The sequence below is a fragment of the Lissotriton helveticus genome, chromosome 2_1 (assembly GCF_964261635.1).
Source record: "Lissotriton helveticus chromosome 2_1, aLisHel1.1, whole genome shotgun sequence".
NCBI classification, from domain to species: Eukaryota; Metazoa; Chordata; class Amphibia; order Caudata; family Salamandridae; genus Lissotriton; species Lissotriton helveticus.
In genome coordinates this window covers 1,265,810,038-1,265,823,161 of record NC_136059.1, presented here as the reverse complement: position 1 = coordinate 1,265,823,161, position 13,124 = coordinate 1,265,810,038, and the positions used below count along the sequence as shown (strand labels likewise).

General features: G+C 39.4%; 1 long non-coding RNA gene across 1 annotated transcript in view; it reads right to left on the bottom strand.

Annotated features, from left to right (window-relative positions):
* The window catches only part of LOC144819716 (uncharacterized), a 58,314-nt gene extending 46,948 nt beyond the window's left edge, over positions 1 to 11,366 (bottom strand). Inside the window, exon 1 of the long non-coding RNA XR_013607532.1 lies at positions 11,304 to 11,366. This is a non-coding gene — a long non-coding RNA (uncharacterized LOC144819716). The remainder of the gene's footprint in view (positions 1 to 11,303) is intronic.
* Between the last annotated feature and the right edge of the window lie 1,758 nt (positions 11,367 to 13,124).

Genomic DNA, 13,124 nt, shown 5'->3' with positions numbered 1-13,124 from the left:
ATTCGTGTCCACTGTCTCCAGATGATTCATAAGGACTTTGCGAGCTATGCTCACCTCTGCTGCGCTGTCTAGCATTGTCTGAGCCCACTCTCCGTTTTTCAGTTGTGTCCTCAGTATTCTCGGCATTGTTAACTACCTTGATACTGGCTACCTTCTTTTTTGGAAATTGTAATTTCTTTTTCAGTTGAGCAGGTTCCTTGTCTTTGGACTTGGCGTGCTCTTCTGATCGTCCTCTTCTTTCCGATTTCTGCGAGGAATTCTGAAAAGATTGAGAGGGACGTGTATCAATGTCTTGATATCTATCAGGTTTTTTAATATTATCCCTATTTCTAAGGTTATATCTATTCCCAGAGGGGTCACTCTGCGGTGTGGGAGATCTTTGGTTTGGAGATTTCTCTCTTCGCCTCGGAGACCTTCCTCTGGACTGAAATTTCTTTTCTTTAGGATTGGATTGTTTGTTTCCATCCCAGTTCTTTTTTGGTGAATTATTATTATTAAAAAATATTTTTTCTGGACTTGTAGTCAGTTGCGGTTTTACTGGTATTCCACCTAGACTATCTCTGCCTAGTTCTTCATAGGATTTTTCTATGATTCTGGCAATTTCAGCTGGTTGGTCTGCTATATCTGTCTCTTTTAACCTCTGGCGGATCGCCACGTTTGCTGCTTCACCTTTTATGTTGGCTAGTAATATAGCCGAAACCTGTTTGAAGTCTTTTAGTAATTTCATACCAAGAGTTAAAGCAGGTTCTGGACCGTATTCATCTTGAATTTGTTTTAGCACATCTGGTATCACCGAAATGGATGGGACACCGTGCGTTTTTGTGTAGATGGAAGCAAAGACTGTACCCCAAGTGTCACAGTCCTCAATGTGTGGTGCGATTCCTATTGGGAGACATATAGTCAGAATCCTGTGTTTTTCCAGCGGGGTGGTGTCAGGAAACACCGCCTCTATTTGGGTAATTTTCTGTGCCAACCAGAATGGTATTTGTTCCCGTTTAGCTGGAACTTTACCTAGGCAGGATTGGATGTTCTGTGGTGTAATTTTATTTGTGTTCCCCTGGTGTGGGGTCAGCTGTGGTAGTTTAATCGCTGGCTGAATTGTTGAAGTCCGCATTACATACTGAACTAATTGTCTATGAATTTTTTAGCAGTTGTTTTAGCTGTATTAACAGCTCTGCTGCAGGCATTCTTTCGATGTCTGGATGTGGTGTGTATCCGGCTAAGACCGGCCACGTTGCTCCTGGTCTTCCTAAAGGACCGAGCCTTGTAATGTGATTGTTATGTTTTAGGGCGCCATCAAATAAGAGCAAATGCTCTTGGAATTTGAGTGGTACTTCCACCTCCTCGAAAGGAGTGTACGTTTCAGGAGGTTCCTCTACTTTGTAATAGTGGAAGTACTTTGTTACAGCATTTGCTGCTGGAAAATGTATCCATGAATAGTATACCTCTGTCTGCCGATATTCGTGTGCCTCAATTACGAATATGACTGTGCCACCTCTAGGTGTCAGTCCATTTTCTATAAGTTTTAAGGTTATAGATCTCCTTTTGGCGACCTGGATGAGTATTATATCCGGGTCTGCTGTTTGCATGGTAGCATCAGCATCTGCTATTTCAGTAGCTAATCTAATTGCCTCTCTTTCATCATCACTCTCTGCCATTTTACAGACAGGATGGTATTATGTTTGTTTGCAGATCAGGTTTCTTATGGAGACAGAGATTAGATGCACAATATTCTGGAACTGTTTTATCCTTCAACGTTGATTTGACCAAAAACCATACATAGGAGTTCCCTCCTGCGAGGTTTTGGAGGATATAACCTTTCACCCACTCCAGACGTCTTTGGAGTATTTGGGAAAAGGGGTCTGAGTGAGAAAGCACGACTGAGTTACTCTAAATGTCTTACGTTAGTTTTATCGCCCTTTCCAAACGCGTTGGGCGCCATGTAGTGTAGCTCCTATTTTCCCAATAGGCTCTGCGCATTGGAATAGTACCTACAGCAGTAAAGGCCTAGACCAGACGTTAACTAGGTCTACTACTGTCGATACTAGACTTAATTTTTGGGTTTGCCAGCTAAGCTCAGAGTTCGCTAGAAACTTTCTCGAATGTTCAAGGAAGGATTAACTCCCCTGATTAGACAAGAAGGGATTTAGTTTCTGACAACCATAGAACATGACAACTTTGCTCTCCCCTAATCAAGAGTCAATCTCAAGAGTCGTGTGAGCACAAGGCAATTATTTTACTCAGTCAGTACGTGCATTCTTAGTCTCATCAGAATGTAGAGAAAAGGAAGAGACGGGCGTGTTCAATAAAAAGGTGTTATTTATTGATCAGTCTCTTTTCTCGTACAAGAGAAATGGATCGATATTATTGCAATACTTATAGTTAAGTAAAGTGCATACATTAAAAGCAATAGTATAAAATAATACTGTAAAAACATTGATATGGTTTCTGAGCCATATGATGTTTTAAAATGATTAAAATATATTTACATACACATATACATTTGACTAAACGTACTCAACTGGTGTTTCTAAATATGCCTACCCCGTGTACCTGACCTAAGTCTAATGCGTGGGCGGGAATAGAAAGTTACAGTTTAAGTTAAGTTTGTTTTTGCCAAGTGAATAACTAAAGAATTCTCTGTGAGGGGTTATTCAGTTCTGTACCTGGAATTTAGGATGGATGAGGAATGGTATCTCTTTCTCTGCTCTCGATATTCCAGGCTGCCTGCGAGGGCTACCCGGAAGCGCCGGTGCTGGGTCTCTCGGCTTGAGATAGCAGCGCGTCTCTCAGCGCGTCAGGAAGGCGGGGCTGCTGCCAGCGGGGTCTGCTTCTGCTCTCGGCTTCGGCAAGTATGGCTGCTCCGTCTTGTCACCACTCGTGTGTTTGCATAGGGCAAGGTCGGCAATATTTATACCTTAAAGGTGCCGGGATTGACGTAAGGATGGACATAGGTACGTCAATAAAGATGTCATACGACTTGCTCGTTAGCACATTCTTTACTAAAGTTCTCTGTGAAATCAAAACAATGGCCGCACGGATTATCCAGGTTGTCATAGGTTTGATTTGTTATGAGAACGTCGTATGCCTTATCAGGGGCTGGAGGAATGTCGCTTGTCTAATTAGATCTCAAGCGTTATGACCTAATCAGATAACACGTTCCTGTGCCGGAGTGTGACTGCGTCAGATAACGGTATCTGCATCATGGGGGATTTCTTGCCTCATGGGCTGACTGTTAGTTAACTAGATAGTTAGCTTAACCAGAATAGGGTCAGGAATAGGGGGACTGATTCAGAACCTATAGAAATACACGACATTTTCTTTGTTCACCCTAAATTGGCATGGGATGCCCTGATGTAGGTCCCTTGTTCACTTTGCCGCTGGATTCAGGCTAGCCTGACTGATAAGGGGTGTTACCACCAAACCGGTACCAGATTGCCTCTTTACAGTCCAGGAAAGACCTGGCTTGGCAGGTTGGGCTGGTTTGTTCTTATGAGGAACAGAGTCAAGACTGATTTGCATATAGCTGGGTCTGACCTGGGGTGGCAAAGTGAGCTAAAGAACATTTATGGATTCAACCCAGGTCTGTGACTGGGGGTTAGCATCTGAAAAGTTTCAGTGCTCCCTCCATCATTTCCTTTTTTCTGCTTTGCACGCCCTAAGTTGGCAGGGTATGCCCAGACGTGGGTCCCTTGCTCACTTTGCCACTGGATTCAAGCTAGCCTGGCTGATGAGGAGTGTTACACTGAAACCAGTCCCACAATGCTTGTCTCCGTTCCAGGGAAGACCTGGCTTGGCAGTATTGACTGGACTGTTACCATGAGGAACAGAGTCAAGACTGATTTGCATATGGCTGGGTCTGAACTGGCATGGCAAAGTGAGCTAAAGAATGATGATGGATTCAACCCAGATCTGTGAATTAGGGTGAAAGTCTGAAAAGTTTCAGTGCTCCGTCCAACATCTCCTTGTGTTTGCTTGGTAACTCTGTAAGTAGTCAAGGATATTCTAACAAGTGAGCCCTTTGACACTGTGCGAGTGCAACCTAATCAGGCCTGTCTTGGGTTGCTTGTGTTCCGGTTCCGAGAGGACATGGCTTGGCATTCTGGGAATGACTGTTTCTATTGTAGCAGAACGAAGACTGATTTACATATGGCTGGATCTAATCTGAGTTGGTGTGGTGACAAAAGAAAAATGAGTTGGAATGCTACTCTGAGTGATTGCTAATGTATAGATTTATTGCAGGCACCTGCCCTTCATCTTTTGCATGTCTGAGGCTTAGGAATTTAACATTCCATCCTTTTCCAGCTTCATGCAGTTAATCCATATAGGATCTATTATTCCAGCACCATTATTAAAAAAATAAAGTAATTGCCTGCACCAAATCAAACTTCTTTCTCAAACAAAAACCTCCTCTGGCAAGTAATATTCAGAACTAATTTCACTTTGAATCATTGCAAGAAGTACATTTGAGTCACTGAGATGATCTGTTAAATTTGACCTACAGGTGTCCCTTTAATTTTAGGGTTCTGCTGTTTCTGTAGCATTTTTCTGTCATTCACTGAGAAATCCCTTGATTTAGCCCTATTTAAGAGGTGGAGTGCATGCTTGTTTATATATGTTTTGGTATATCACATCATTTTGCCATTTATTTATGATCTCCACAAGGCTTAATGATCCTATGTTTCTTCAAGGTGTGTTGTGTTCCCTGTCACAGTATCTGTTGACGTCTGGCAATTCAAAAGTGCGGCCTTGTCAAAGGCGATCGCAATTACTGTATATCTATCAACTTTTTAAAACTTTGGAATGCTAACAGGTCTAACTGGAAAATGGAGCAGCAGTTGGCTATAAACATTGGTATGGGCCTGCTGCTGCAACATATATTAATTTACAGCCTCTGACCTTCCCTCCCTCCTCTCTCTCCATAAATAGATTGCAGGGGAAAGTGACAGGCAGAAGTTGTGGGTGAAAACCCACAGCAAACCTTACCCCTCTCCATCCAGACATGCTTCACAGTGACACTTGAGTACCAGGAGGAGGAAGGGGAAGTTCTCCTCAACTCCTGTGTCTTTCTCAGCAATAGGCATTAAGCCATCCCTGAGTTCAGAAGAGAAAGAGAGCAGATACCTGTAGTTTTAAAATATGGATTCATGTGCTAAGACTTGATGCAGGGGAAAGCAGCAAAGTCCCAGATATAATAGAAGGATGTAATTCATCACAGGCATAATGTCAAATGCATGCCCCAGACATCCCATTAAGGATGGTAGGTCAAAGTCCGTAGAACAATTTAGAAAGTTTTAGACAAGGTCTAGGAAAGTCCTAATGGATAAAGCTTAGTGTACAAGAGGTAACTACGCCGACGTTTCTAAGAGGGAACATATGCAGATTCACTTAATTCTTGCTCTATTAAAAGGGATTATGAATGATTCATTACTAACTTTTAAAATAAACTAAAACGTTAATCACTGTATAGGGGCTATCATTTATATCTGGGGGACTTCATATAGTATAACAACGGACTATTTAGATGGATGAGCTAACAGTTTGAGGGATGCAGCTGAAATTTAAAAGGATTAATATTGAGAAATCACTATTGTTGGAATACAAAGGGCATTTACAGCAAAAAGAAAACGACCTTGTGGTCAGCTGTGCTGGGATACAAGAATAGCTCGAGGCCTCTGAATGCGCAGTTTAATCAAACCCTTGTATGAGAATGATATCCTTAACAGAAATGTTACACAATCTAATTTAAAATTGAAAGATGTCCTCCCCGAGATTTCGAAGCTTTAATAAAGTTCTTTAATAATTCAGTAGTGAGTCAATGGCTAGTGTTATCAATATTTGTACAAAGATTTACTCTAGCTTGCCCATGTTTAATTAAATGTTCAAGCATTTGCATATTGCATTTGTCAGTAATAAGAGAATGCACACTTTGTGAAGGCTGCTTAGTTGAGTCATTTCAATTCTGCGACAAGCATGCAAATTCTGAGAGGTGAATTCAAGTGGCAGAACAGATTCAAATTACGTCTGCACCTAACTTTGCAGGAACATATAGCAATATACAGTTAACATTTTAGTAAGACAAATATAAAGGTTTTCTTCACTATAACAACCATTGAGAAGAGTGATGTACAGTAGCTGCTACAGTGCAAGTGTGTTTATCCCGAATGTTGACTGCATGTGATAAATCTTACCATACATATATATCTAATCGAAATCACGGCTGTTTAACACAACAATTATTTCAAGAGAAATCACCTATCAATCCAAAACTAGTGGGAAGTGCTAAAGTTTACTCTTGACTGCTATAGCCCCTTTGACGGTATGACCATGCCTGCCCAATGTTAAACATTTTGGTTGCCTGCGGCTACTAGCATGCTGAACAAATAAGTTATTGTTAACATGGTGATTCAGAAAATCACCATTTACTATAGTCAGATAATGTAAAATATATTAGCTAAGAAATTCATCAGTAAAAAATGAATGCCAAGGCTGTAGCCCTATAGAGGCCCTATAAGGACCCATGCAAATGAGATTATGCCATTAATAGAGCAAATAGACTCTGTGTGCCATGTAGGGAATAGAGCACAGATATTGCTCACCCACACCATCCCTGCTGTTGCAGGGTGGAGCAGTGTCCCACCCAAGGATACCCCTCCACTCCACAGTTGTAATAAGGGCTTAATAGGGAACACAGTGATAGCTAACCTGTTCCATTGGTTAGATCATATGAAGTCAAAGACTGGGGTTGGTTGGCTAATGTGCTGGCATCCATTGATCATCATTACAAGAATTCATAACATAAAACTTCATCGAGGAATCTAATCTACGATTTTACAATTGAATGTAGTTGTGGAACCACCTCAGAGTGGGCCATATGTACGAACATATCTTCTCATAGACATAGAATGGGTAAAACCCTTTGATACATCGGGCCCAATCTATCTAAAAAGCGAACCATGGATTTCGTATCACGGCTACAAGCTTCACAGCTTTGGGAGGACAGCAGACTGACTGGTTATTTTTGTGTCTATTTCACTGCAAGTGCTTACTGCTGAACTACAGACATCCAGCTTCTCTGCACAGCTGTGATAAAGTACAAGGTTGCTTTGTAAAGCATCCAAAATGTTGTTAAATAAAATCAATGTGTTCATGCAGCTAGGTATTCCCAAGAAGAAAACAGTGTTCGGAGGGCTCTTACAGAATATCAATGAGCCCAGCACTCTTGTTATTATTGGTTGATTTTAATAGTAATCTAACAAAAGGAGTTGATACTGACAATAGAGTAGATTTGCTTGATATGGCCTAGAGAATCCTGCACGCTGATAGTTCTACACACCATGGAGAGAGAAATTAGGTAGCGAAATGCTCACAGGGCTCCTGGTTGTTTAATAATTGGCTTTGAATGGACAGTTCTGTTCAGGAGTAACTTTATGTTTTGCACATATTGTACCCTGAGTGAAAAAATATGGTGAAAAACATCTCCCCACAACTTTCATCTTGGAACAGTTGCACATGCTCACTGGCGAATTCACAATAATAATAATAACTGAAGTAAATTATGAATTCCACATTAAGAGCATTATTACGAATGGGATTTTTCCACATGTATCATGCATATGTGTACATTCAACACATATTCAGTCAAAATCTACACACAGGCATCGATACATGCGAAAAACTATTGCCCACCTCCACAAGACTGCCACAGCTATACTGCGGGCCCGGTGGTTAACTCATAATATGGTGGTCTAAGGACGGCCAGCACTGTGGGCTGCTGGTGGGCACAGTTTTCAGATGGTCCGATCACCAAACTCCTAATCAGGCCTTAAGTCTGTTAATTGGAAGTTTACTTAATGACAGAGCAAGGAATACATTAGTTTACTAAAAAAAACAGATTAAAAAGAATTTATGATGCTAAACATTAGTTTATTTCAAAACAGTTCACGCAGGCATAGAGGTTCAGCACACATCAGTGACACTGGGTGCATGTGTGTCTGATTCTGCCCAAGTAGGAGTTTGTGTTTAGGAGCAAACAAGAATGGGGGCTACATGAGCCTATCCTTGGAGATAAGCAAACAGAATGTAAAAGAGCGTGGAAATACTGACAAACATGCTACTCTATTCTTCTGTTGTCAGTTAGCCGACAACAGGATTCACTACATCTGAACACGTGGCTTAGATTACCAAGATTTGAATGGGCTTCTCATGAAGTAATGAATGGTATGTTGTCACTGATGTCACATGCATTGTTTGGGAAAGAGATTCCTGTAACCGTATAGTTTTCTAATCATTGAGATGGAACTGCAAACATCGCTGTAATAGAATAAGTGTCTGTATACTTCATTATAATAATAATGATGATAATAATAACAATAATAATAATAATAATAATAATAATAATAATAATAATAATAATAATAACAATAATATTAAACACACTTTATTTGGCAGTAACACCGTCATAAAAGAAATCATACATTAAAAACAATATTAAATTAATTTAAAACATATTTCATCACACAATAATCATATCAATATCATTATCATTCTACTAGGAAACTGGACAAACCTTGGCTTAAAATTAGTTTTAGAGATACTTATAAACGGCACTATTCGTTACATAAGTTCCAGGTGACATAAATATAATCCCTAAATCTTTCCTGTACATTTAATTCTACTATCATCCCATCCTGGCTACACAATGTCCCTCCCGAGCACAATCATGTCCTGATTTTCTTCATCTTATCATTGCTGTTAATGGTTCTATATAGCTTTAGATGATTTTTGTGTGGGTTTTTTTTCGGAATCTATATGACAGCTAGCACTACTGCTTAATTGCTATTTACCACACTGAGAGATATTGTTTTACTATTTAACTTTGTCATTACAAAGTGCTGGCCTTTGTGAGGATGGCTCCTCTAATGTACCTTTACACATTTTAGTGCATGAGAATGAACTCAGGGGATGCTACATTCACTGCTCTGCACATAATATACATTTAACAGTTCGAGATGCAGATCATGAAATTCCAATGAACAGGACTTTGTATTATAATGTGACAGGTGTAATCGTGTGTATTCACAAATCTTACATATGTCTGACATGTTTTGAATGATTTCAAAGAAATACCAACGATTGCCTGCAACCATTTTGTCTAGCCCAATGAATAGTTCTTGCAGCCTCTTTGGAATCTGTGAGCATCAACAAAGCACATATTGAGGACTTTTTAGATGACGCTACCATTGGAAGCAGTGAGGTAGAAGCAACAGCTGGTAGGTTCCCACTTCAACTTTTACTTGCTTAAGTGTTCCTTTTTGTTGTTAAACATATACAAGACATTCTTATGGTTCAACTTCAGCAGGATATAAACAACTCTGTGATTAATCCACAGACTTCCAAAATAAATCTGCAGTGTCTGCCTCAGAGATGAATTTGGAATGGAATGAACCCAAAAAGATAAGAAAACATTGCCATTGTGAAGACAGTTCATCTCCTCGCATACTCCAGTCTCAAGAAGGCAGGTCCAGCCAGAGTTACTATGAGCAGATAGACAGCACAGTGGTCACCCTATGGAAATGTTCCAAGTAATAATTTGTCGTCATATGCCCAGCAGTGACATATTCGGTATCGAAAATGCCAGGTGCAAATATATTGTGTATTTCTATAACATTAGTTTTGATGATTTTAAAGCTCCACTGTGACACGTTTCTAAACATTTCAAAACAGAGGAAAATTACTGTAACCTCTTTTCAGAGGATATGTGATGCAATGTCTGCTAGCACATCTTATTAGAAAGATAGGGTCCAGATATATGAAGACACCGTTTTGCGATTCCCTAATTGCGAATCCTTTCAATTCGCAATTAGGAGATCGCAAAACAGCATATATGAAAGTGTTTTGAACACTTTCTGAGATTCCCAGTGGGTCACACATGACCTACCTCATGATGTAGGTCGTAATTTGCGACCCATTAGGAATCGCAAAAATCACACGGATGGCGGCTTGCTGAGGTCAGCAGACCAACATGTCTGTGATTGCTTTTAAATAAAGCAATCTTTTTTTGTAATAAGCCATTTTTCCTTTAAGGAAAACGTGATGCTTCACAAAAATCAAAAGTACAAGTTTCCCTTTCTTTTCACTTTTCCATACCACCACTGCCTGCTCTTAAAAAATGCTTTTTACAAACATTCACAAAGGGGAAGGGATCCCTTTCTCATTTGTAAATGGGTTACCACCTACTTGAAGTAGATGGTAAATGCGAATGTTTTGCAACCGCATTTCAGTTGCAAAACATTCTTACATACCAATGTGATATAGTATTAGTAAGGGACGCCCTAAACACGCCCCTTCCTAATACTGAATCGCAAACCTAGATTGCTATTCGGAAACAGGTTACCGAATCGCAATGTGGGTTTGATACATGTGAAAAAGCCATTTTGGCGTTCACAAACCGGCCAATTCTGTGAATCGGCCCGTTTGAAACCTCAAAAAGGCTTCATACATGTGGCACATAGTTACTATGCCACTTGCCTTAGCTGTATTAAGACTTACAAATTCACAGCATATCCTGAGCTAGGACACAAATAATAGATACAATCATGCACAGAAATTCTGGAATTCTTTGTTTCTTCTTTTATTCACAAATGTGTAGTCTTCCAAGACACAGTCTAGCCGCCAACACATGTTTCGTCTATTGTGGTTCTCGCCACAGACTTCTTCAGGGCTATAGCTAGGCTACCGTTATGTTAACTTCTTAAGGATGTTGTCAAATAATTGAAGCTACTCTTCTTTCCGATTTAAAATAATGTTCATGCCAGATTCCAATACTGAATTTCTTAATTTCTTCACTGGACTCCAATATCATGGAATTGCACAAAATGACCTCTAACCGAGTACGGACCAACAGAGTATGCATGAGAAAACGGTGTGTAGCACATAGGGACTTCTTCTTCACCACCTAGCGCAAATTATCACCCAGCCATCTGACCCTGTTCCTTTCTGTATCAAGACTTACGTTGAACAATGGGACAAGATGGACTAATTACTGTTGCTGCACTTTATGGATATATAAAAGATGCCACACATTTTCATCCAGCTCCAGGTGAGTGTCTTCAATGTGCCTCAGCTCAGTGAAATTCATTCTGCTTGTGGATATGAAAGCAGCATTGCATCCATGTGTGAGCATAAGAGCCAAACTGAGAAAGCATATGCAGAAACTGTTGAGTCCAAATACATATATTGATTGAAGCTTAAGGCGTAACTGTGACATGTTTCTGAAAACTGAAAGAAAGAAGGGAACTGACCTTCATCTTTTCTGCAAGTAACTGGTACTCCATGAAGTGATCAAGGTCGCCATTTGTGTCCTCTTAAAAAAAAATTGAGTGAATTATGACATAGTTACAATTGATGAAAACGCAACAATAAAAAACCCAGCCAATCTTCAAACAAAACTGTCCTATATAGCAATTGATACATGGCATGAAGAAAAGAAGAAATGGAAGAAAGTGCTAATGCAATAAGGTGATAAGATCCCAGCAAAGAATACAATGTTAATTGAACAGGAAGAGCATAAAAACCATCATGAGGTGCATAAATAGCATCTTTAACATAGATCGCCCTCCCCAATATTAAGTCAAATGGCAATACAATTCATAATAATACAAAAATAAGTTCCCATTTAAAAAAAAGAAGAAAAACAGACATTATACAAAAGATTAAAGACATTAGCAGCAAGTGTGCAACAAGGAAATCCTGCTATACAAAACTAAAAACCCCCTGACCAGATCACTTTAAATCTACTTAAGACCCTTATACGTTTAGCATATGCTTCTTCCCAAATATATGTTCTTGCCAATTTCTCATGCCAATGGTGAACCGAAGGTATCTTATCGGATTTCCAGTTCTGAAGAATTAACGACCTGGCTACTGCCATAGCTATGGAGAGCAAATATTGCTGGTATTTTGTCAAATGGTGGACCTGCGCTAAAGAACCAAATAAGAACAATTGAAGGGAAGGGATAATATAAATTTATAATGATTGAATATTCACTTGAAACACTTCAAACACAAATTCTTGTCAATGGCGACAATTAAAGAAACTATGGTTCCAAGACGCTATCGCTAGATCCCGACACCTAAAGCAAGGAGCATTCTTTTATAGTTAGCAGCTCGCAGCGCTCTATGCCCTACTTCACATATTGTCTGCCACTCTTCGTTACTGAGACTACATCCCATTTCCTTTACTAGTTTGGAAATAAATGTACCAGTCTCTTTCTGCTCCCCCAGGTGAGGAAGGAAAGAGTACCAAATGAAGACTACATTTAAACCATGATCATATAGTTGGCTTAAACTCATTGATGCCGTAGTATTGACCATACGATAATTTGACCTTAAAAAGCTAGTTATTTCATTAAAGCTAAAAGAAAGGGCTGAAATCCTAGAGCACAACTGCTGAGCCAACGACTCGCAAGTAGTCAAGTTTGATAGATTATAAAAATCCCCAAGTCGTTTAACCCCACCTCCTTTTATAAATCTAGGATCCCCTGGGAGAATTGTAAACCAAAACCCTAACAATTGGCTATTTTTATAAATGGATGATAGCTAGGAATGTTATGTGATGTATAAAAAGATTGCACGCAATAAGCTAAACCTAGTATTGTTTTATAGCTTGATTTTGTTCGGTATTTCGAAAAACAGGTAATTTAATTGCACTTTCATCCAACATTGTACTTAGCACAACATTTTCACATTTTGATGATGACATTGGGAGCTGAACCAAAACATTGAGCAAGGTTGCATGATAATAAACTTGAAAATGTGTATGGGCGAGCACCCCTGAGTCAAGATTGTAATATTGCTAATGAAGTTCTGGCTGTTTATTTTCCCAAATTAAATTCGGAATTATTTTATCTAAGTCCAGAAAATAAGATTTAGGTATTTTAATAGAAAAAATAATAAGCAAGAATATAAATAATGGTAAATTAACATTTTAACGATTGATACACAACCAATTAGTGTTACAAGGAAGGAGAAACTAGCTGTCCAACAGCCTTTTCACTTTTTTAAATCCTCTTCCATAGTTTAGCATAAATAATTGATCATACTGGTTAGTCACGAATAAACCT